Source organism: Oryx dammah, unplaced genomic scaffold, assembly GCF_014754425.2.
Source record: "Oryx dammah isolate SB20612 unplaced genomic scaffold, SCBI_Odam_1.1 HiC_scaffold_21, whole genome shotgun sequence".
Taxonomy (NCBI): Eukaryota; Metazoa; Chordata; class Mammalia; order Artiodactyla; family Bovidae; genus Oryx; species Oryx dammah.
Window position 1 is genome coordinate 45,027,640 of NW_024070205.1, and position 22,182 is coordinate 45,049,821.

At 41.2% G+C, this 22,182-nt stretch overlaps 1 protein-coding gene and 1 pseudogene across 2 annotated transcripts in view; both read right to left on the minus strand.

Moving 5' to 3' along the window:
• Window positions 1-22,182, minus strand: part of RGS7 (regulator of G protein signaling 7) — a 484,813-nt gene that overhangs the window by 381,086 nt on the left and 81,545 nt on the right. The window lies entirely within an intron of this gene.
• Window positions 7,459-9,351, minus strand: LOC120880292 (annotated as a pseudogene).

Genomic DNA, 22,182 nt, shown 5'->3' on the forward strand with positions numbered 1-22,182 from the left:
AAAGATTGAAGGCAGGAAGCGAAGGGGATGACAGAGGATGAGATAGTTGGATAGCATCACCAACTCAATGAACATGAGTTTGAGCAAATTCCAGAAGATAGTGAAGAACAGGAAAGCGTGGTGTGCTGCAGTACGTGGGGTCACAAAGAGTCAGACATGACTGACTAAAAAACAAAACAAAAAATCTTCAATTATCTGGAATAAAAATATCCAGGAATGCAAACTATGGAAAGGTAGAATAATAGTTGCAAGTTTATCTTCTTAGGAACTTGTCAAATTATTTTCCAGCATGCCTACAGCAATTTGCACTCCCACCAGCAATGTATGAATCATCTAGTTTCTTTGCATTTTCCCCATTATTTGCTGTTTTCTTATTTTAGACATTTGAAGCTGTGTAGTTGCTTCTTATTGTTGGTTCTAATAACAATAAGGTTCATTTCCCTTATAAGCAATGATGTTGAACATATTTTTATATACTTGTCATTTGTCCTGTGAAAAACCTCATTTCTTTTGCCATTTTTTAAACTGCATTCTTTGGTTTTTCAAAGATGACAGCTCTTTATATATTCCTAGTAGTAGTCCTTTGTCAAATATATTGTTTGCAAATATTCTTTCCTAATCCAAAGCTTCTCTTTTCATTCTCTTAACAGGGTATTTCAGAGAGCAAAAGCTTTTAATTTTGATGATGTTCACTTTTATTTTTTTCCTTTTATATTTTATGTTTTTTAATATCTTTCTTAACTGTTTATTTTTAAAGTTTTCTCCTAAGTTTTTCTTCAAAGCTTTATCAGTTTACTTTATATTTAAGCTCATAATCCATTTTCAGTTAATTTTAGTATGAGAACCATGAGAGGTTGAGGTTCACTTTTCCTCATGAGTGTCCACTTATCCCATCACCTTTCGATGAAAATGCTACCTTCCCTCCTTCAAATTGTGCAATTTTGTCAAAAATCAGTTGGTCATATTTGTATGGGTCTGTTAATCTATGTATATGTCCCTCTTGACAATACCACACAATCTTGATTACTGTAGCTATATAATAAGTTTCAAAATTGAGAAGACCAATTCTTCCAACTTTATTCTTCTTTCTGAAATGGTTTTAGCTATTCTAATTCCTCTGCTTTTCGTTATAAATTTTTGAGCATTCTTCCTATATTTACAAAAATATTTGTCGGCATTTTGATAGAAATCATATTACACCTATATATCAATTCAGGGGAGAACCAACATTGTTAATATTTTGAGTCATCCAATCCATGAACATAGTATGTCTCTCCATTCATTTAAATCTTTGATTTATTAGATCAGCATTACACAGTTTCCAACATATATCTTGTTTCATTATGTTTATATATAACATTTCAATTTTATCTTTAGCAGTTGTACATGGCATTGCATTTTTAATTTTGGTGTTCACAATTTTCACTGCTATGATAATAGAAATACAAGTGAGTTTAAGATTTGTATCATGTATCCCATGACCTTGCTGAACTCACTTTATAGTTCTAGGAGCTTTTTCATAGATTCACTGGAATTTTCCACATAATCAATCATGTCATTGGCAAACAGAGACCTCTTCTTTTCTAACTGAATGTCCTTTCCTTTTCTTGAGTTACTGTACTGGCTAAAACTTTAAGCACTGTGCTGAATGAGAGTGGTGAGGGTAAACACTTTGCTTTGTTCAATTTTAGATAGAACTCCTTTTCTTCCAAACTTTGATATACTGTACTTTCATTTTCATTCAATTCTATCTTGTTTACCTATTTCCTATTTGTCTTCTTTTTCACTCATGATTTATCTGGAACTATGTCGTTTAGTGGCCAAGTGTTTGGAGATTTTCCTATTATTATTTTGTTATCAATTTCTAATTTATTTCCACTGTGGTCAAAAAACACACTATTTATGGGTTAGATTATTTACAGTTTACTTAAAGAAGTTTTATGTCCTAAGATGTGGTCTATCTTGGCATTGTTCCATAAGGATTTGGAAATGTATACATATGTGTATATATCAGTTCAGTTCAGTCGCTCAGTCGTGTCTGACTCTTTGTGACCCCATGAATCGCAGCATGCCAGGCCTCCCTGTCCATCACCATCTCCTGGAGTTCACTCAGACTCACGTCCATCCAGTTGGTGTTGCCATCCAGCCATCTCATCCTCTGTCGTTCCCTTCTCCTCCTGCCCCCAATCCCTCCCAGCATCAAGTCTTTTCCAATGAGTCAACTCTTCGCATGAGGTGGGCAAAGAATTGGAGTTTCAGCTTTAGCATCATTCCTTCCAAAGATAAACCAGGGCTGATCTCCTTCAGAATGGACTGGTTGGATCTCCTTGCAGTCCAAGGGACTCTCAAGAGTCTTCTCCAACACCACAGTTCAAAAGCATCAATTCTTCGGCACTCAACCTTCTTCACAGTTCAACTCTCACATCCATACATGACTACTAGAAAAACCATAGCCTGACTAGAGGGATCTTAGTCGGCAAAGTAATGTCTCTGCTTTTGAATATGCTATCTAGGTTGATCATAACTTTTCTTCCAAGGAGTAAGCGTCTTTTAATTTCATGGCTGCAATAACCATCTGCAGTGATGCTCAAAAAATAAAGTCTCACACTGTTTCCACTGTTTACCCATCTACTTCCCATGAAGTGATGGGACCGGATGCCATGATCTTCGTTTTCTGAATGTTGAGCTTTAAGCCACCTTTTTCACTCTCTTCTTTCACTTTCATCAAGAGGCTTTTTAGTTTCCCTTCACTTTCTGCCATTAGGGTGGTGTCATCTGCATATCTGAGGTTATTGATATTTCTCCCAGCAATCTTGATTCCAGCTTGTATTTCTTCCAGTCCAGCGTTTCTCATGATGTACTCTGCATATAAGTCAAATAAACAGGGTGACAATATACAGCCTTGATGTACTCCTTTTCCTATTTGGAACATGTCTGTTGTTCCATGTCCAGTTCTAACTGTTGCTTCCTGACCTGCATACAGATTTCTCAAGAGGCAGGTCAGGTGGTCTGGTATTCCCATCTCTCTCAAAATTTTCCACAGTTTATTGTGATCCACGCAGTCAAAGGCTTTGGCATAGTCAATAAAGCAGAAATAGATGTTTTTCTGGAACTCTTGCTTTTTCCATGATCCAGCAGATGTTGGCAATTTGATCTCTGGTTCCTCTGCCTTTTCTAAAACCAGCTTGAACATCAGGAAGTTCACGGTTCACATACTGCTAAATCCTGGCTTGGAGAATTTTGAGCATTACTTTACTAGCATGCAAAATGAGTGCAATTGTGTGGTAGTTTGAGCATTCTTTGGCATTGCCTTCCTTTGGAATTGGAATGAAAACTGACCTTTTGCAGTCCTGTGGCCACTGCTGAGTTGTCCGAATTTGCTGGCATATTGAGTGCAACAATTTCACAGCATCATCTTTCAGGATTTGAAATAGCTCAACTGGAATTCTATCACCTCCACTAGCTTTGTTTGTAGTGATGCTTTCTAAGGCCCACTTGACTTCACATTCCAGGATGTCTGGCTATAGATGAGTGATCACACCATTGTGATTATCTGGGTCGTGAAGATCTTTTTTGAACAGTTCTGTGTATTCTTGCCACCTCTTCTTAATATCTTCTGCTTCTGTTAGGTCCATACCATTTCTGTCCTTTATTGAGCCCATCTTTGCATGAAATGTTCCCTTGGTATCTCTAATTTTCTTGAAGAGATCTCTAGTCTTTACCATTCTGTTGTTTTTCTCTATTTCTTTGCATTGTTTGCTGAAGAGGCTTTCTTATCTCTCCTTGCTATTCTTTGGAACTCTGCATTCAGATGCTTATATAATTTCCTTCTCTCCTTCTCTTTCACTTCTCTTCTTTTCACAGCTATTTGTAAGGCCTCTCCAGACAGCCATTTTGCTTTTTTGCATTTCTCTTCCATGGGGATGGTCTTGATCCCTGTCTCCTGTACAATGTCACGAATCTCATTCCATAGTTCATCAGGCACTCTATCTATCAGATCTAGGCCCTTAAATCTATTTCTCACTTCCACTGTATAATCATAAGGGATTTGATTTAGGTCATACCTGAATGGTCTAGCGGTTTTCCCTACTTTCTTCAATTTAAGTCTGAATTTGGCAATAAGGAGTTCATGATCTGAGCCACAGTCAGCTCCCAGTCTTGTTTTTGTTGACTGTATAGAGCTTCTCCATCTTTGGCTGCAAAGAATATAATGAATCTGATTTCGGTGTTGACCATCTGGTGATGTCCATGTGTAGAGTCTTCTCTTGTATTGTTAGAAGAGGGTATTTGCTATGACCAGTGCATTTTCTTGGCAAAACTCTATTAGTCTTTGCCCTGCTTCCTTCTGCATTCCAAGGCCAAATTTGCCTATTACTCCAGGTGTTTCTTGACTTCCTACTTTTGCGTTCCAGTCCCCTATAATGAAAAGGACATCTTTTTTGGGTGTTAGTTCTAAAAGGTCTTGTAGGTCTTCATAGAACCGTTCAACTTCAGCTTCTTCAGCGTTACTGGTTAGCGCATAGACTTGGATTACTGTCATATTGAATGGTTTGCCTTGGAAACGAACAGAGATCATTCTGTCATTTTTGAGATTGCATCCAAGTACTGCATTTTGGACTCTTTTGTTGACCATGATGGCTACTCCATTTCTTCTGAGGGATTACTGCCCACAGTAGTAGATATAATGGTCATTGAGTTAAATTCACCCATTCCAGTCCATTTTAGTTCGCTGATTCCTAGAATGTTGACGTTCACTCTTGCCATCTCTTGTTTGACCACTTCCAATTTGCCTTGATTCATGGACCTGACATTCCAGGTTCCTATGCAATATTGCTCTTTACAGCATTGGACCTTGCTTCTATCACCAGTCACATCCTCAGCTGGCTATTGTTTTTGCTTTGTCTGCATCCCTTCATTCTTTCTGGAGTTATTTCTCCACTGATCTCTAGTAGTATATTGGGCACCTACTGACCTGAGGAGTTCCTCTTTCAGTATCCTATCATTTTGCCTTTTCATACTGTTCATGGAGCTCTCAAGGCAAGAATACTGAAGTGGTTTGCCATTCCCTTCTCCAATGGACCACATTCTGTCAGACCTCTCCACCGTGACCCGCCTGTCTTGGGGTTGCCCCACGGGCATGGCTTAGTTTCACTGAGTTAGACAAGGCTGTGGTCCTAGTGTGATTAGATTGACTAGTTTTCTGTGAGTATGGTTTCAGTATATGTGTGTATATATATATATATATTTATATACATAAGATTGAAGGCAGGAGGAGAAGGGCACAACAGAGGATGAGGTGGTTGGATGGCATCACCAACTCAATGGACATGAGTTTGCACAAGCTCCAGGAGATGGTGAAGGACAGGGAAGCCAGGCATGCTGTATAGTCCATAGGGTTGCAAAGAGTCAGCCATGACCGAGGGATTGAACAAAAATATATATCTTACTTATAAAGTATTCTTTAAATATTGATTAGATCGTGCTGGTTGAAGGTGTTGCTCAGTTCTTCTGCAATGGTGTTGTTTTTCTATCCAGTTGTTCTAATCCACTTTTGAGAGAGAACTGTTGAAGTCTCAAGCTAAACTGTAGGTCTGTCTACTTCTCCTTTCAATGTTATCATCTGTGTTTGACATATTTTGCAACTACTTTTTGATGCATACATATTTCAGACTGCTATCTTTTTGCTAAATTGACATTTTTATCATTACATAATGTCCCCCTCTGTTTCTAGTAATTTTTGACCTTGAAGCCTAATTTATATAATATTAATATAGTCACTTATTGTTTCTTTTAATATTTATATAAATTTTTCTATTCTTCACTTTCTATCTGTTTATTATTGTGTTTGAAGTCAGTTCCTTATAGACAGCGTATAGTTGGGTCATGTTTTCAGATCCACTCTGCCAAACTCTGTTTTTATTGGTATACTTGATGAGAGCGTAACTAAAAGACACAAAGGCCAGGGGTCTCCAAACAGAGGAAATAGGCTGCAAGTGTCAGACATTTTTTTATCTCTCTTAAGTGGCAGGAGGAAACAAACTTGTGATTTATTTATTTATTTTTCTCTTCCCGTCTCTATACAAATTTTAAAAGGTTTCTCTTAAAATACTGTGTTGCCATAATGACACCTGGTTCCACCTGAAGTTAACTATTCTCAAACCTTGAGTTAACCAATGCATTTTTCTTAGGGAGATATTTGTCTTAAGCTATGTTAATGTACTATGCATTTACTGCAGACTCTGTCTTCAAGTCAGTTCTGCCTAATGGCTCAAAACCTACTTGACAAACCTCTATGTTACACTCAGATATTGTTCCCCTAATTTATGTAAACAAAACCATTTGTATGGTAATCTGCCCTTCTACAAGATGCAAGTCAATCACTTTATGGCCTGGGATGACTCATCTGGTGCCATGATTATCCCAAAATACATCTTATGGATGAGGGGCCTGGTGCCATTTTAAGACATTCCTTTCTTTCATTAACAAACCACTAGTGACTATATAACATCCAGCTGAAGACTAACAGGGGGGTACTCTTTCTGCCCCCTTCTGATGCCTATGTCAGAAGCTTTCTCTGTCTCCTTTATGCTTTAATAAAACTTTATTACACAAAAGCTCTGAGTGATCAAGCCTCATCTCTGGCCCCGGATTGAATTCTTCTCCTCAGCATGCCAAGAATCCCGGCGTCTTTTTGTGGTTCAGCAACAACCTTTCACTGAGTGATTTATTTTTAATGTAATGATTGACTGAAATGTTAGGTCTTAAGTCTGCCTTTGTAATTTTTTTCTATTCTGTCTTTTGCATATGATTTATTTATCCTGCCTTCCTGTGGATTATTTGAATATTTTATAAAATTTCATTTTGATACCTTTACAGTCTTGTTAGGTGAATTTCTGTGAGTAATCCTTTTTTGTTGCTTTAAGGTTTTACATTATAGACACATAAATTATCAAAATCTACTTGGGTATCATTATTTTACCAACTTGAGTGACATACAGAAATTTTAACTCACTTTATATATCTTTATCCTCTCTTTTTTACAATATAGTTGCCTTAAATATTTCCTTCACATACACTTAGCCACATTAGACAGTTGTAGTTTCTGCTTCAATTGTCAAACATAACACAGAAAACTGAAGAGGAGAAGGAAAATTACTGTATTTACCCATACTTTTACTTAACATGTTCTTTGCTCCTTCCTGATATTTTAAGATTCCATCTTTTATCACTTACTTTCTGTTTATTTTTTAACATTCCAATGCCAATTTATTTTTTAAAGAGTTCTGTGTAATTCTATGGTTTCTTTGCCCGTGCCCCCACTCCTTTTTCATATAACTGTACAACCACTAAATATTACATAAGTTGTAATGACCTGGATTGGGAAGATCCCCTGGATGAAGGCATGTATTCTTCAGTATTCTTGCCTGGAGAATCTCCATGTAGCCTGGCAGGCTACAGTCCATGGGGTCACAAAGGGTCAGACACAACCGAGTGACTAAGCACAAGCACAGAGATCTTATACTATTACCAGTCATTCAGGAAAAACTTTCCCCCTCCCAACAACCATCCTGGGGGAACTAAAGGTCCTGAGAAGAGACCAATTCAACATGGCCTCTACCCTAGTAGGAAAGAAAAGATTAAAAAAAAAAAAACAGAAATTGACTAAGAGGTATGTGGCCACCGTCTCTTAGGAGTGAGGCTCTGGCTGTTGCCTAGGGTTGTGAAAGCCTGCAGCATGCAGTAGGGCAACTGCAAGACCTTGCAGCCACATCTTCCTCACACCAGTATGTCCATGTCCAATCTATGTGTCACAAAAATCCTGCAGCAGGGTTCTCCTCCACTGCTCTGTTATATGCATCTGGTCATAGTTGTCCACACGCGTCACCTTTTATGACAGGTTTTGGATCTCAACCTCTAGCTGAATCTACTGGTATTCAGTTTCTTCCTGAGCCCAGACTACATGTAGTATGCACACAGGTATGTATCCTGCAGGGTATATATCAACATTTGTCCAAGAGCTGGCATCCTTCTGTAGGTACTACTGATTGATCCGTGTGTCCAGATTATTCATGACCCTCTCCTGAATCTTCTCATGAATCCACTGGTATGTCTGTGCCTCTCTCAAAGCAGAACAAGAATGTCTTGAGGGGTTCCCTATCCTGGGCTTGCTGTCTCTGATTGACAATGTCAGGGTTCACCTTGTACCAACTTCACAACTCATAGTACTCGCTCTCGTGGGTCTTTCAATCTCCTAGACATATCCAGCAAAACTCATGTTTACACTTGGAGCATTGCATGTGATTGCAGTCTTCATTCTTCTCAATGCAAATGTTGTGCTTGGGACAGTCTTTAGTGTGAGCACTAATGTAGTGGCTGACTCAGAGTCATCTGCACACTTTGAGATCCATTTCCAGATTGTGGCGCAGTCTGTGGAAGCAGGATACATCTGATGACACTTAAAACAGAAGACTTTGTTGCACAACTAGCACTGTACTTGGTGGGCTCAGGGCTCCTGTACCCGGATAACCATGGGGCAGTCTGCCCCAGGACACAGCTGGAGCTGGCAATGACTCTCCACAAAGTCCGTGAAGAGGTAGTGCCTGTATTTGTCTCTCGATTCTTCACTGAGCAGCAACAGAAATAAGAAGTCCTCTGGTATTCGAAGCAGGGAGTCCTGAGCCATGCAAGAGACATCACACCCAGACCATCCTTGACAGGTACTGAGCAGAGCTTCTCCCAGCGGCTGTGGCAAAACTGGTGATGACAGGTTAGAGAAAGTAGGTTTTCCTTCGGCACAAACTGCATGCACACTGTGCCGTGGTGAGGGGATGGGCTGTGGGGACATGTTTCAGTGAGGGATTCAACTCGAGTCTCAATGAGAAGCTGAGCAGAATTAGACTTGTATTAGTCCACTATCTCTGTGACTTGCCAGTGGAAATTAATTACTGTAAGTTTAGCAACTCAATGAGGTACCTTTAGGACAGAGGCTAATAAGCTGGTCATACACACTCACCAAGGGCACCCTTGGACTCCTTGAAGCTGCTCAGCTTCTCTTCATGCTCGAGTTCAGCCCAGTCCATCAATTCAAACTAATTGCAGGTCCCTAAACGTATCATCATTCTCTTAAAACTGCACTTTTTTTTGCATACATTTTTTCTTCTTTCTATCCTGTGGACATTCTCCACTTAGTAAATGCCCATTCATATTTAAAAATTTAGTCCCACTGTCCAGTTATCAGGAAATATTCCCGAATTCACAAGTTTGATTTATTTGTCTTCTGCTTTCCCTTAATAGATTGACTAGTTTTCTGTGATTCTGGTTTCAGTGTGTCTTCCCTCTATGCACTCTCACAACACCTACCATCTTACTTGGGTTTCTGTTACCCTGGACGTGGGGTATCTTTTCACAGCTGCTCCAGCAAAGCACAGCCGCTGCTCCTTACCTTGGACGAGGGGTATCTCCTCACTGGCCGCCACCCCGACCTCGGGTGTTTAGATTAGTCAGTCTAATCACACGGACCACAGCCTTGTCTAACTCAATGAAACTAAGCCATGCCATGTGGGGCCACCCAAGACCAGTGGGTCATGGTGGAGAGGTCTGACAGAATGTGGTCCATTGGAGAAGGGAATGGCAAACCACTTCAGTATTCTTGCCTTGAGAACCCCATGAACAGTATGAAAGGGCAAAATGATAGGATACTGAAAGAGGAACTCCCCAGGTCGGTAGGTGCCCAATATGCTACTGGAGATCAGTGGAGAAATAACTCCAGAAAGAATGAAGGGATGCAGACAAAGCAAAAACAATACCCAGCTGAGGATGTGACTGGTGATAGAAGCAAGGTCCGATGCTGTAAAGAGCAATATTGCATAGGAACCTGGAATGTCAGGTCCATGAATCAAGGCAAATTGGAAGTGGTCAAACAGGAGATGGCAAGAGTGAATGTCAACATTCTAGGAATCAGCGAACTAAAATGGACTGGAATGGGTGAATTTAACTCAGATGACCATTATATCTACTACTGCGGGCAGTAATCCCTCAGAAGAAATGGAGTAGCCATCATGGTCAACAAAAGAGTCTGAAATGCAGTACCTGGATGCAATCTCAAAAACGACAGAATGATCTCTGTTCATTTCCAAGACAAACCATTCAATATCACAGTAATCCAAGTCTATGCCCCAACCAGTAACACTGAAGAAGCTGAATTTGAACAGTTCTATGAACACCTACAAGACCTTTTAGAAGTGAAGTGAAGTGAAGTCGCTCAGGCGTGTCCAACTCTTTGCGACCCCATAGACTATAGCCTACCAGGCTTCTCTGTCCATGGGATTTTCCAGGCAAGAGTACTGGAGTGGGTTGCCATTTCCTCTCCAGAGGATCTTCCCAACCCAGGGATTGAACCTGGGTCTCCCACATTGTAGGCAGATGCTTTACCATCTGAGCCACCAGGGAAGCCAGACCTTTTAGAACTAACACCCAAAAAAGATGTCCTTTTCATTATAGGGGACTGGAATGCAAAATTAGGAAGTCAAGAAACACCTGGAGTAACAGGCAAATTTGGCCTTGGAATACGGAATGAAGCAGGGCAAAGGCTAATAGAGTTTTGCCAAGAGAACGCACTGGTCATAGCAAACACCCTCTTTCCAACAACACAAGAGAAGACTCTATACATGGACATCACCAGATGGTCAACACTGAAATCAGATTGATTATATTCTTTGCAGCCAAAGATGGAGAAGCTCTATACACTCAACAAAAACAAGACTAGGAGCTGACTGTGGCTCAGATCATGAACTCCTTATTGCCAAACTCAGACTAAATTGAAGAAAATAGGGAAAATCACTAGACTATTCAGGCATGACCTAAATCAAATCCCTTATGATTATACAGTGGAAGTGAAAAATAGATTTAAGGAACTAGATCTGATAGAATGCCTGGTGAACAAAGCAAGTGGAGGTGATGGAATTCCAGTTGAGCTATTTCAAATCCTGAAAGATGATGCTGTGAAAGTGTTGCACTCAATATGCCAGCAAATTTGGACAACTCAGCAGTGGCCACAGGACTGCAAAAGGTCAGTTTTCATTCCAATCCCAAAGGAAGGCAATGCCAAAGAATGCTCAAACTACCACACAATTGCACTCATCTCACATGCTAGTAAAGTAATGCTCAAAATTCTCCAAGCCAGGCTGCACATGAACTGTGAACTTCCAGATGTTCAAGCTGGTTTTAGAAAAGGCAGAGGAACCAGAGACCAAATTGCCAACATCTATTGGATCATATAAAAAGCTAGAAATTTCCAGAAAAACATCTATTTCTGCTTTATTGACTATGCCAAAGCCTTTGACTGTGTGGATTACAATAAAGTGTGGAAAATTCTGAGAGAGATGGGAATACCAGACCACCTGACCTGCCTCTTGAGAAACCTATATGCAGGTCAGGAAGCAACAGTTAAAACTGGACATGGAACAACAGACGTGTTCCAAACAGGAAAAGGAGTATGTCAAGGCTGTATACTGTCACCCTGCTTATTTAACTTCTATGCAGAGTACATCATGAGAAACGCTGGACTGGAAGAAACACAAGCTGGAATCAAGATTGCCGGGAGAAGTATCAATAACCTCAGATATGCAGATGACACCACTCCTATGGCAGAAAGTGAAGAGAAACCAAAAAGCCTCTTGATGAAAGTAAAAGAGGAGAGTGAAAAAGTTGGCTTAAAGCTCAACATTCAGAAAACGAAGATCATGGCATCTGGTCCCATCACTTCATGGCAAATAGATGGGGAAACAGTGGAAATAGTGGCAGACTTTATTTTGGGGGCTCCAAAATCACTGTAGATGGTGATTGCAGCCATGAAATTAAAAGACACTTACTCCTTGGAAGGAAAGTTATGTCCAACCTAGACAGCATATTCAAAAGCAGAAACGTTACTTTGCCAACAAAGGTCCGTCTAGTAAAGGCTATGGTTTTTCTAGTGGTCACGTATGGATGTAAGAGTTGGACTGTGAAGAAAGCTGAGCACTGAAGAATTGATGCTTTTGAACTGTGGTGTTGGAGAAGACTCTTTAGAGTCCCTTGGACTGCAAGGAGATCCAACCAGTCCATTCTAAAGGAGATCAGCCCTGGGATTTCTTTGGAAGGAATGATGCTAAAGCTGAAACTCCAATACTTTGGCCACCTCATGCAAAGAGTTGACTCATTGGAAAAGACTCTGATGCTGGGAGGGATTGGGGGCAGGAGGAGAAGGGGATGGCAGAGGACTAGATGGCTGGATGGCATCACCGACTCAATGGACATGAGTTTTATTGATCTCCAGGACTTGGTGATGGACAGGGAGGCCTGGCGTGCTGCAATTCATGGGGTCGCAAAGAATCGGACACAACTGAGCAACTGAAGGGAACTTCACTTCACTTAATAGCCTTTCCAGGCTTCTATCATAATGCTCACCATGTTGTACAGTAACGTCTAGTAACCTTCCTCAACAATTAGATTATATACAACTCATCCAGTTTTATAGTTTCAGATTCTATGACACAGTAGTTCAAATAAGTGCTTAACAAAAGGGTGCACTTATCTTACTTATTGAGTGAACCAATATTTACAGAGTAACCTCAAAGCATATTTAGAAAGCACATGGGTTCCTGAGTCCTTATTCTAACTGAAGGAAGCCTTCATTACATCTCATTTTTTCAGGTGCATCAGAGATCAAACAGACTCTCAAACACCCTGCTTGGAGGGGAGATGGGGAATGGCAGGGAAGACAACAGGGTTGAGTCATGATGCCTGGCGCTACTTAAGTAAAAGGAGGAGCTATGGAGGCAAGGGAGAGCACAGAGGCACCTTCCACCCAGTGCACTGGAAGGGGGTGGTGTCAATACTTATCCAAATTCAGCAGGAATCCTCTCTCAAGGAATTTCCTAACCAAAGAAGACATCATTAGAACATATGCAAAGGTTAAAGCAGCAGTGTATCTCAGTCTTCTATCTCAGTTTTTATGTTATAGTTAATTGCAAATGGGGTTTCCTTGGTGGCTCAGAGGGTAAAGCGTCTGCCTGCAATGCGGGAGACCTGAGTTCGATTCCTGGGTCAGGAAGATCCCCTGGAGAAGGAAATGGCAACCCACTCCAGTATTCTTGCCTGGAAAAGCCCATGGAGAAGCCTGGTAGGCTACAGTCCTATGGGGTTGCAAAGAGTTGGACACGACTGAGCGACTTCACTTAATTGCAAACACATATGAAAATCTCCCTCTAAAATCAAATGCTGGGGCTTCCCTGGTCCAGTCGTTAAGAATCCGCCTTGCAAAGCAGTGGACACCAGTTCGATCACTGATCTGGGAGGATCCCATATGCCATGGAACAACCATGCCAGAGTGTGGCAACTTCTGAGCTCACACGCTGCAACTACTGAAGCCCAAACAGCTAGAGCCCATGTTCCACAACATGAGAAGCCATAACAATGAGAAGCCCATGCACCAGAACTAGAGAAAGCCCACATGCAGCAAGAAAGACCCACCAGTCAATAAATACCTAAATCTTTTTAAAAAATCAAATGCCACATTAGCAAGTAGGGTTCATATGTACAAGTGTTTGTAAATGAGAAGTATGTATTTTAGGGAGCGCATATGCAATAATGTCTCACCCACAACTGCTATAGGCAAGATGATCAAGAGAAAAATAGCAGCAGCTGATGCCAAATGTGCAACTCAGATGGTTTGAAAACAAAGTAGCATTCCAAAGAACGTGGGCAAACTTCCCTCAGACACAGTCCACTAGCCAACAGATTAAATTTTTAAGATACATGAATAACTTCTCTAACAAAAGCTTACCAAAAGATAGCAAAGACTTAGAAAATTAGCATAGTTACACGAAATCCAAATACCTAAACATCTCTCCCATTATTCACTATCTCTGAGTGCAAAATAAAAATCTTCTGTTTCAATTTTTTTTTATTTTTGCAAAGTAGAAAGGAAATGTTGGCTTCTTCTCAAGTTAGATTGATTGATTTTAAAAAAGAGAATAAGAAAAACAAATATTGTATATTAATACATATATAAATATAAAGCAATATATATATATATATATATAGCTAGATAGATAGATCCAACCAGTCCATCCTAAAGGAAATCAGTCCTGAGTGTTGATTGGAAGGACTGATGTCAAAGCTGAAATGCCAATACTTTGGCCACCTGATGCGAAGAACTGACTCACTGGGAAAGACCCTGATGCTGGGAAAGATTGAAGGCAGGAGGAGAAGGGGACAACAGAGTATAAGATGGTTGGAGGACATCACCGACTCAACGGACATGAGTTTGAGTAAACTCTGGGAGTTGGTGATGGACAGGGAGGCCTGGCGTGCTGCAGTCCATGGGGTTGCAAAGAGTCAGACACAACTGAGCAACTGAACTGAACTGAACATATATATATATAGAATCTAGAAAAAGGGTACTGATAAACCTATGTGCAAGGCAGGAATAGAGATGAAGACAGAGAGAACAGACTTGTGGACACAGCAGGAGAAAGGAGAGGGTGGGGTGAACTGAGAGAGTAGCACTGACATATATACACCGTCACGTGTGAAATAGGCGGCTAGCAGAAAGCTGCTGTGTGGCACTGGGAGCTCAGTTCAGTGCTCTGTGACAACCTAAAGGGGTGGGACGGAAGCAAGGGAAGGAGGCTCCGGAGGAGGGAATATATGTCTACTTACAGCTGATTCACACTGTTCCTCAGCAGAAACCAACACACCATTGTAAAGCAATTATCCTCCAATTAAAAGCAAGTATTAAAGAAAGAGAATGCATTCTGTACTCAACTGCACATTAACTGAACACCTCAGCATAAATTTATCAGAAGTAGGGGGTGTGGGAGGAAGACAAAGAGGCTTTACCATTGATCTGATCTGTATTTTGATACCAGTTTTGTCACTTCGTAGTCATGTGAGTCTGGATAAATTCTGTAAACTCTCCAAAGTTCAGTTTTCTCAACTGTCAATGGGAAATGAGTGTAGACATTACATGCATTGACTAGATGGATTTTAATAAATAAACTTATTTGTAAATATGTGCATATTTGTGATCACTCCTTTTTAATGTGACATTGGCACTGAAAAGGAGACCCATGTATACATGCACACATGTATGTAATTAATCAGAATATAATGGTCATATGCAATGGCACAAGGAAAGTATCATGCACCTGACCGAGTGCGCTATATACACTCATCTTTTGTTTCCACTCACCCCACCTCTTTTCCCAGATTTCTATTGAGAAAATGGCAAGGTAAATAAGGTACTTCCTTCCTTAATGAATTTACACTGGCAAAGGGGTTAAAATGTACACAGATTATGCCAAACGAAAGCAGAATAACCCACATGTTAAGAGAACACAGGGAGAAAGATTTGGGGCCAAGTTCCCCTGGACATCAGGATCAGTTCATGCAAAGGCCATTTTAGATGGGCTTCACAGAACCATGGGGTGCTTTTGATGTGTGACTTACATTTAATAAGGCTCACAACTGAAGTAACATGTTAACACAGAAAGAGAAGCTAAGGCAGATGGTTCTCCAATAAAGAACCCTAAAGTAATTTCCACTGGTCACCAACTTGCAGAGCTGAACTGAGGATTGTGACTGGCCAGAACGTGGTTTACCGCCTAAAATGAGACAGTGTTACTAGCTTGAGCAGAGATCGGACACTCATTCTTCTAATTCCATCCCAAGGAATTCTCAGTGTTCAAAGTACTAGGAGCACTCCTTCTGTAGTCCAATAAATGAGAGAAATTTTGTCTTGGCTTCAACTTTAATCCATACTATTCTTTCCTCGACTTTATATAGAAACTAACTCCTTAAAACAAGAAGAGAGGATGTAAACGGGATCACTTAAGACATAAAGCACTTCTTGAAAGGGGGTATGATTGTACAAAGCAAAATGCTATAAGGTGGCTTCAACAGCAAAGTCTGAAGAGCCCTGATAATATTAGGAGACATCAGGGCTGTGGATTTTCATGTGATTTTCCCCTTTATTAGTCCATTAGAGAGACAAATAGTGAGGATAGAACAGGATCCCATTAATCCAACAGACCAGTGCAGGACTTAGAAACTGCTCATAGCACCACCAGTCCAGGTTGTGGGTGTGGGAAGACATTATAAGCACTCAAGCCAAGGGTGGATGGATCCATGGACAAGCCCATGCTCCTGCTTACAGCCAAATGCTTAATCTACACTGAACACTCCTCATTCTAGGGCAAATAAAGGGATAATAACAGAGATAAGAGAGGGAGGACAGAGGAAATAAACCATGTGTCCTAAAGAAACAGTATACGGATAATCATCTTTAAAATGCAACGGAAAACTACACCTCTTTAAAATTACTTACTACACAGACCAGTAGATTTCAAGTAAGTTACATTACATGCATATGATAAAATATTTTGCAGACATTAGACACATATTCTTAAATGATGTTTAATGCACCAGAAAGTGCTTAGAACATAATTTAAAGTAAAAAGAGCTGATGTAAAATCTGTACATACAGTGTTTATCAATATCACAAAACTAAAAGTTTGGCATGTGTGTTAGTGGCTCAGTTGTGTCTGATTCTCTGCGACCCCATGGACTGTAGCCAGCCAGACTCCTCTGTCCATGGAATTCTCCAAGCAAGAATACAGAAGTGGGTTGCCATCTCTCCAGGGGATCTTCCCTACCCAGGGATCAAACCTGGGTCTCCTCCATTGCAGGCAGATTCTTTACCATCTGAGCCACCAGGGAAGCCCTTAAATGTATGGTAAATATATATATTTAAACACACACCAGTTCTTGCATCTGAGTGATGTGATTATGTAAGAATTTTAGGTCCTTTCTAAAATTTTTCTGTTGTCTTCCAAAATTTCTGTGAGGTTACATTCATCATTTAAAGTTTGTTATATAATAAGAATAATGTAAAGATAACAGAGGTTGAGGGAAAGAGTTTTCAAAGCAAAGACAAGTCAGTAAGAAAGTAAAACCCAGGCTTCCCTGGTGACTCAGTGGTAAAGAATCCACCTGCCAGTGGAGGAGACACAGGTTCAATTCCTGGTCCAGGAAGATCCCACATGTTGTGAGGCAACTAAGCCCATGAGCCACAACTACTGAGTCTGTGCTCTAGAGCCCAGGAGCTGCAATTACTGAGTCCATGTGCCACAAATACTGAAGCCTACATGCCCTAAAGCCCCATGCTCTGCAACAAGAGAAGCCACCTGCACCAAAATGAGAAAGTAGGCACCATTTACCACAATTAGAGAAAGGCCTGCAGAGCAAAGAAGACCAAGCAGAGTCAAAAACAAATACATAAATAAATAAAATTATTTTATAAAAAGAAAACAAAACCCATTTCCTGAGCAGCCAGAGCACTGGCATGCAGGTGCAGATAGCTGTGCTGAGGCAGAATATAGGGAAAGGGGACAGGGCAGAAAGGGCCCTGAATACCACACTTAGGAACAGAGATTTTCTTCCGTCCACAGATTTTGAGTATCAGGGAAGGCTCGGCTGAAACTGTGCTTCTGGAGATTACTCCAGCAAGTAGCATCCTGAATCAATTAAAGTGAAAGACTATTTTAAGAGTCTAAGTGTCAGGCTAAGCCTGGGTGACGATGGTGAGGATGTGGTAGACCTGAGTGTCTGGTTATAACTCAACCAATGCTTGGATACAGATGGGAGAGGGGAGGATTAAAGATGGCCTCAAGGACTCAATTCCGGGTGGCTAATTAGAGACCCATATTATTCACAAAAATTGAGGTAGGAGTATGAGTATACTTTCAACAAGTTGAGTTTAAAGCATCTAAGGAGATCAAATCAGTCAATCCTAAAGGAATCAACCCTGAATATTCACTGGAAGGACTGGTGCTGAAACTGAAGCTTCAAAACTTTGGCCACCTGGTGTGGAGAGACGACTCATTGGAAAAGACCCTGGTGCCTGGAAAGATTGCGGGCAAGAGGAGAAGGGGGCAGAAGAGGATGAACTGGTTGGATAGCATCACTGACTCAATAAACATGAGTGTAAGCAAATTCCGGGAGATAGTGAAGGACAGGGAAGCCTGGCATGGGGTCACAAAGAGTCAGACACGACTTAGCAACTGAACAACAAAGGAGTATCTTAAGATTCTAATAGCAAATTAGAAATGAGAATTTGAAACTGGAGAGAGAATTCTGGGCTGGTTACATGGATTCAGGAATCATCTGTATAGACATGAGTGGTGGCTGGCTAAGAGAAGGTGGGGAAATTAAGGGTAGGAGAGAGAGAGGAGAAGGGACAAAGAGTCAGACAGAGGACACAGGCAGTAACATCAGAGAATCATACTTTGTAACAAAGAAAAGCAGACACTGACAGAGCCACGAAAAACAAACAGAAAGGTGAGCGCTTATTTCAGTACCATGGGGAAAAGTAGCTCAGAATGCTACGCCACCCTCAGTGGTAAACGTGGCCCAACATTCACAGAGGCTGAGCACTGAGGAACGGCTGCTGGAAATGGTGATGGGGAGTGGATGTCAAGTGACGTTAAAATGTTTTCAGGTGAAACATTAAAAATAAAATCAACCAGTCTCAGAATAGACATTTCTCTGCAGTAACTGTCACATTAAAAACACACCTGGAGAGCCAAGCTCTTAGCATCGCGTCATTTCTGCCTCACCCAAATGAGCTAAGACATTCACCTCTGGAATGCTACCAGCTTGAGGCCATCACCACAGCAACCAACAGGACAACTGTTGTTTTTTAACTCTGCCCATCGCCAACTACATTGCAGGCTGTGAAATGCATAGAAATGAAGCTGTTCTTTCAAATCCTGTTGTGTGGGACTCAGCATGGTTGCAGGTGTCTGTGAACACTGCCTGACTTAGGGTATTTTCTTTAAAAATTAGAATGATAAAATCTACCAAGCAGTTTGGTAGCAGTCGGAAGAGACAAACTAATTCCTATCTTTGTGGACTAAAATATATTTATCAATTCAAATTGGATTTAATTGTTTTTTAAGACAGAGTTTTAGCGACTCCTTAATCAAACCAATACTTTTCCTTAATAGTGAAGAGGAAATTTTTACACCTAAACATCCTTGCAAAAGCAAGCCAAACATTGAAAGTGTTAATCACTCAGTCGTGTCCGACTATTTGTGACCTCAAGGACTGTAGCCCACCAGGCTCCTCTGTCCCTGGAGTTCTCCAGGCAAGAATACAGGAATGGGTTGCTGTTTCCTTCTGGAGGGGATCTTCCCAACCCAGGGACTAAGCCTGGGTCTCCTGCATTGTAGGCAGACTCTTTACCGACTGAGACACCAGGGAAGACCTACACCAAACACTGGGTCTTGCTTATGTCTCTCCTTGTCCCGAAGGGCCCGCTTGGGAAAAGGACAAGAATCAGCTGTTCAGTCTATTCTCTTTTTCACATAAATTGATTTTTCTTTTATTCATTTCATTGGCATTTCTATGAGCCAAAGTAGATAATAGCTGAAACTATTTGAATCAATGCTACCAATAGGCTTCCCAGGGGGCTCCGTGGTAAAAAACATCTGCCTGCCAATGCAAGGAGACGTAGGAGACACTGGTTCTATCCCTGGGTCACGGAGATCCCCTGGAGGAAATGGCAATCCACTCCAGTATTCTTGGCTGGAAAATCCCATGGACAGAGGAGCCTGGCGGGCTACAGTCCATGGTGTCACAACGAGTCAGACATGACTGAGCAACTGAGCACACACACATGCTACCTATCAAATTACTGTTACTAACAGCACTAAAACAACAAATAAAACATGCTTGAGAAGCAGCCCAGGGGAACTGAGAGTTGAAGATCCTTATATGCTTCTTATAATTACTAGATTCAGTAGAAAAGTATCATTAATACAATAGAGAACTCTCATAAATCCCAGTATGTCTGAAAATGACCTTGTGCCATGAAAAATCTCCAGTCTTCAACATACACAATGATAGGCTGAATGACCAATGAGCAAAGATACAGAAGAATACTTCCAAGTATCAACTGATTACTTAGAACTGGCTTCCCTGGTGGCTCAGTGGTAAAGAACCCACCTGCCAAACAGATGATGGGGTTCAGTCCCTGGATCAGGAAGATCGTGTGGAGAAGGAAATGGCAACTCACTCCAGTATTCTTGCCTGGGAAATCCCATGGACACAGGAGCCCAGCGGGCTACAGACCATGGGGTCACAAAAGAGTTGGACACAACTTAGCAACTAAATAACAAAAAGCCTCCTAAGTTTATATTTACATCCAAACTTTCACAATTTTTGCTACTACTGTGACGCTCCTGTACTATTACTTACTTAACATTTGTTTAAATCAATATTTTTAGGTGAGCCTCTTTCAAAGTGGCCTTATAGTATAAACATGTAAACATTACTAGATAAAATACAGTTTAACAAATGACTGACATGCTAATACCTCTGAGAATTCTGAATCTCAAAGATTCCATTTTCTTTGTTACATTCAAATAGCTTATGTACCCATATCTTAATGAATCTCTTCCCAGTGAAGCCCAATCTTAATGTGAAATCCTTTTACGAATGATAGTATGATCTGTTCTAAAAGGAGAACTTTTTAAGGCATAAGTCATATCATAGATCTGAACCCCATTCAGTCAACAAATTCAGCAGTGAAGAAGCAAATATGCACCCGATGCACCAGGCTGGAAGCAAGATCTAAATGGCTTCTAGCTGGAGGTCTCAACTCTGACTAGAAAGAGGAAAACACACACCAGTGTATCAGAACAACTACAACCAAAGTTCTTCATTTGACTCTTTCTGAGATTATATTACTTTAAAATTAAATATGAAGTATAATATATTTTTGGAGAAGGAAATGGCAACCCACTCCAGTATTCTTGCCTGGAGAACTCCAGGGACAGAGGAGCCTGATAGGCTGCGGTCTATGGGGTCGCAAAGAGTCGGACACGACTGAAGCAGCAGCAGCAGTATCATAATATAATTTGCATTTTTTTCTTCAAGTCCCTGGCCCTCCAGGACTCCATACAAAATTCAAATGTTACAAAGGCAACTCTGTCTCTACAGAGATCCTCTCCCCTGCTCCAGCCCCTTTTGTTCAGCACTGAATGAGACTCTAGTGCCTAGGAAGCTGTCAACCACGTTCAGTGGGGAAGGAGTGAGCGTGTGTGTGCCAGGACTGAGGAGGGCCTGAGAACAACTGTGGCTCTTAAGAAAGGGAGGAGGAAGGAGGCCTTGTCTAAACTTCTGATCTTCAACCAAACCTATACTCCTCCAACCTTCCCCAACTCTCTCTTTTTTAATGAATTAATTTAGGCTGTGCTGGGTCTTTGTTGCTGTGCAGACTTTTCTCTAGTTGCAGGGAGCAGGGGCTCTTCTCTAGATGTGCTGCATGGGTTTCTCACTGCAGTGGCATCTCTTGTTGCGGAACCTGGGCTCCAGGGCTCAAGGGCCTCAGCACTTGCTGCACATGGGCTCAGCAGCTGTGCCTCAAGGGCCCTAGGGGGTGGGCTCAGCAGTTGTGGCACACGCATTCATTTGCTCAACAGCCTGTGGGATCTTCCTAGACCAGGGATCGAACCCACGTCTCCTGTATTGGCAGGTGGGTTCTTTAGCACTGAGACACCAGGGAAGCCCCCACCTCTCTTAATAGTGATTTCACATTTCTGGTTGCTTGGGCCAAAATAGTTTGAGTCCTTCTTGATGTGATGCTTTCTTTCACATCCCAATCAACCAACAAACTCTCTAAATCTACCTGACAAATACACCCAGAATCCTTCTCCTTCTCACTACCTCCACAGCCACCACTATGATACAAACCACCTTCACCTCCTGCATGGATTATTGCAACAAACTCCTAACCAGTCTCCCTATATCCCCTTCAGCCTATTATACAACAGTCAGAGTAAACCTGCTTGTGTGTAAATCAGATCATATCACTCCTCTCCTCAGAACTCCAGGGGCTTTTCCATCTCCCTCACAGTAAAATCCATAATGTCCTTGAGGTAGCCCACATAGCCCTATATGTCCTGGTCCTTGTCACATATTTGACCTTATCCTCTTTTCCTCTTCCTACTAGTCCTTCCAGTCTGACCCCTCTGGTCTACTCAAGACCCCTGACCTTTCAAGGCATCTTTTCTCCTCTAGGATCTTCCCTCTTGCTACTCTTTTTGCTTGGACGTTCTTCTTCCAATAGTACCATCTCAT